Genomic DNA, 3,516 nt, shown 5'->3' on the forward strand with positions numbered 1-3,516 from the left:
TCTCACACACACACACACACACACACACACACACACACACACACACACACACACACACACACACACACACACACACACACACACACACACACACACACACACACACACACACACACACACGACGAGACTCGGAGGAAGATTGGATTGTGTTTCTGCATCTTTGTGTTACACCCCGTCGAGCTGGTAGACACTCAAGTAAGCACTGAATAAGATCTCCCTGTCCCTCCACCTCCATCCCCCATGGCATGAATGATAGATTAAGCAGCCGGGCCGCAGTGCCCTGAGCCTGGGTCAGTATGACCAAGGTGTGGAGGCGCAGAGCACACAGGTAGATAGGACCACCAACCCCTGTGGTAGATCCTCAGTGATGGGTCTGTAGTGGCTGCAGAGGAGAAAGGACTGTACTGTAAATACAGGATTTCTTCAGAATTAGATTTTTGCCAACTAATTGTCAGTGATTCATCCACAGTGACTGACTAGGGCATGGGAGGACATGGAGAAGCAGCACACGTGTGATATAGCTCCGGTCCAGCGAGGGTGAATGAAGAATTTGGAGCCAACCTGAATGTCCGCATCCCATTCCTGAGTTTGGCTGAGAACTGACCAATACAGATTTGGAGAATGCAGGTATGATTGAATGTTCCAATGTACTGTTGGTGTGCCATTTTGTATTTTTAAAGGTAGGATGTTAGCGTTAACTAGTTAAAAATCTTTACAAGTAAAAAATATAAAATAACCAATATCATCCCATTGGGGGCTCACTGTCTGACAGTGTTTTTCAGAAGGGGGGCATAGAGGCCCAGCCATTTCAGTGTAGATAGAGTGCTTAAGAAAGGGATGGAGGCCCACTCTGTTAGTGGGGTGTAACAAGATCTTGCTGATCAAGTGAAGAGATTGGCCGCCATGCTGCGGGGCAGAATAGAAGAATGGATGGAGGCAGACTCATTCCATCCTTAGGAGACAGGTTTTCTTGTTTCCTGGCTGAGGAGCGGACTGCCACGGAGTTGAGTGTCTCGTGATGGTCCTGTTTATTAGAGCACGCAATGGAATCAAAACTAAAAAATGTTTTGCAACAGAAAACCAACATGCATGTTTCTTATAGGTAGTCCATCCCTGTTTCAGTCCATTTTCTTCCTTTTGGTGCCTAATGAATGTGACCCATGTTTCACTGGGTCTTCCTAGTTAGTTTCCCCCTTCCACATCCATCTCTCACAGGGATGAGATGAAGTCACCACTGTTTCAGGGGATGCTGGTTGACACTCTAGACCAAGATGAAGGGGCATCTCTTAAGACAATTGGTCATTTGATCTGACAATGAATGGCTGATTGGGTTCCCTACGTAACCATTGTTTCCACTGTTCTTCATGGGCTTTGTATCTCTGAGTGTTTTAGGTACACAATATTTCAGTCACTTTTATCTGTTATTCAATATAGCCTAGATGGATAAAAGGCTTTTGTCCATGGAATTCTGCCGTGTTCAGTAATATGAGCATGTCACCAGTCCACACAGCTCTTGTACACAGTTATTGCTTTACTGTGGCCATTCTCCGAGTACAGAAATTCTGCCTCATCAGGTACAGTAGCTGTATTAACAGTTATATTAATTACTTAATACATATGATCTGTTATGGAGCTGTACAGTATCCCGTCCCGTTCGTCCCCGTCCGTCCGTCCCTGAGCTTTGCACATCGTCTGCTTGCACGGCCTTGAGAGATGTTTGTTCCCATGAAGGAGGGCAGTGTAAAAAAAATACACCACTACCATCAAGTTGCCAGATTGATTTTGACGTCTCAAATGGTGTGCCTTCAATGATATTGTTCACCTGTCTCAATGGCTTAAAGTGGGGGAAGACTGCGGGGAGGTGGTCGGTGAGGGTTATTGGTGGGGACACGGAGTGAGGGGTATTGTTAAGGAGAGGGGGTGAGATTTGGGGGGTGGGGGTAGAGGGGGGGTTGGCTGACAGGTGGAAAAAAAACTCTCATCTGACCAGCCCCCCCTCTTTCCATCCATGGTGCCCGGTGTGAGAAGAGTAATGAAGTCCAAATTACAGCACAGGATTGCTTGGAACAAGCCCCTATTGTTCACTCCCAGGGCACACTAAATGAGTGTCATAGCAAACAGCGGGACATAGACCGTTACTGCACTATTTAGTCTGCCCCGTTGTCTCAAGACGGCCCCGTTTCAGAGGGTTCTCAGATCAGACAAATACTGCCCCCTCCCTCCTTCCCTCCCTCATTCCCTCCCTCCTTTGCCCTCACCCTTCCTCTGTCCAACCACCCCCCGCCCCCCTCCCCTTCTCACCCCAAAATAGGGCAAATCTCCTCTATTGTGTTTCAACTGGCCAGTGTGAAATTGACTGTGACGTTAAATGTTTTCTAATGAATAATTACTGAATGGATATGCTGGGGGAATATATGTAATGGATTGTAGACTGCATTTTAAAAACCTCCTTTTTGTCTCTGCTCCGTGGTATTTACAGGACAAAAACACTTGGCCTTTCTCAGAAGTAACAAGGGCTATGGAATGGGAGGGGAGTGTGTGTGTGTGTGTGTGTGTGTGTGTGTGTGTGTGTGTGTGTGGGGGGGGGGGGTACTAAGGGCTTTGTGTCAATTAGATCCAATGGATTATCTTTTTGAAATGTTTTTTTTACAGACAGAGTTGAGAATCAAAGGAGTTCTGCCTTCTAAAGAAGGAGAAAAAAAGAAAACCTACAAAAGCTGTGAAGAAACCTTTGGTCCAAGTGTTGGTGTTGAGAATGCAAAACAGATTACTGAACATTTTCCCACTCTGCTTTTCTCAAATGTGCCGTTGTTTTCGGGTTACCCTGTTCCATTTGCACAGGGTGAGGTTGGTGTGTTTGGTTGGTGTGAGCTGTGGTGGCCTATGGGCTGCTGGCCAACACCTCCGTACTATGTGCTCTGTAGCCAACATTAGCTTCTGTCTGTAGACTACCTCGACACAATCAGAGGGCTCTGCTCCAAAGCCCCATGAGAGCCACCCAGCCCTTGTTTCAGTAGAACTAACAGGGACTCCGCTTGTGCTTTTTTTCTGTTCAACCAAAGAGCCTTTTGTAACTTGACTTATACACGATGGAGGAGTTGCTAGTTGTTTACGTCAAATGTTGGCTTGAATGTTGGCTGTATGGTTCATATACAAATGGCATACATATGATATAATATTAATACATTTCTTATCTCATGAAACTACACAAATCCTTAGTTTTAGGCAAACAACCAAAACAAAATTCTCATGAGGTGGAGTGGTGTGCTCAGGTCCAATGAATGTCTAGTTAGTGGACCCCCAAAGCCAAAAGTTCTGTGCCTCTTTAAGTCCTCTTATTTATCCATATACTTTTGTTTGGATGCATGTCTGTAAATCTGGAACTATATAAGGACTTCGTAAAACATTCATAAGCAGCTCATAATACCTTTATGAAATGCTCATTTTCTTCTTCAAGCCCTTATGTACAGTAGGTATCCTTCATATCAAGCATTTCTGCTGTGTGATTGGCTGTAG

The sequence above is a fragment of the Salvelinus fontinalis genome, chromosome 4 (assembly GCF_029448725.1).
Source record: "Salvelinus fontinalis isolate EN_2023a chromosome 4, ASM2944872v1, whole genome shotgun sequence".
NCBI lineage: Eukaryota > Metazoa > Chordata > Actinopteri > Salmoniformes > Salmonidae > Salvelinus > Salvelinus fontinalis.